Source organism: Chanodichthys erythropterus, chromosome 6, assembly GCF_024489055.1.
Source record: "Chanodichthys erythropterus isolate Z2021 chromosome 6, ASM2448905v1, whole genome shotgun sequence".
NCBI lineage: Eukaryota > Metazoa > Chordata > Actinopteri > Cypriniformes > Xenocyprididae > Chanodichthys > Chanodichthys erythropterus.
In genome coordinates, this window is record NC_090226.1 from 471794 (window position 1) to 472500 (window position 707).

Here is a 707-nt window from a genome sequence, read left to right on the forward strand (position 1 = left end):
AGAAAATCGATGGAGAAAGAGTGTTTGCAGTTCTATGAGGCAAAAGAGTGAAATAAATGAAGGCCTTTTGAGTGGAAAAGCACTGGAAGGTAATGAAATCACCCTTTTAAAGACATTTCTGACGGGAACATTGGTGAACACCGTCACTAGTCTTGAAAACCTTGTGATCCGACCTAAACTGACGCTCTTTTCCTTTTTTTCCAGAGCAAAATCTCTTGTCCTTGTTCCCTGCCTGTTATGACCTGGTTTTCCTCGCAACCTTCAGTAATCTTTCTCTCAGATGCGTGTCTGCGAGAGAGAGAGAGAGAGAGAAGTGGGTAGAAGATAAAGGTATCATGAAAGCAACAGACATGAAGAGAAACTACAAAGAGCACAAGAAAAGACAAACTGAGTTATTTGTTTCCGTTTTGGAAAGCAGCGCCTGTTCTTTCTCTACAAGATAATTATGTTGGCTTGAGGAATACAAGACACTGATCTACTACTTCTGTGACCAACAATCTAAAGTGCGGGACAAACCACCAAACACTGTTCTGACTGAAACTTTCAAATATGAACTCTTGCTGAGTTTAACCTACATCCATCTATCATATCTATCTAGTCTGGCGACATGCATTAATTTATGTTAACATGTTAAAACACGCTAACAATGTGCTAATTCATGTTAGAAAGATGCTAACAACATGCTAAATCATGCTAGCAACATTCTA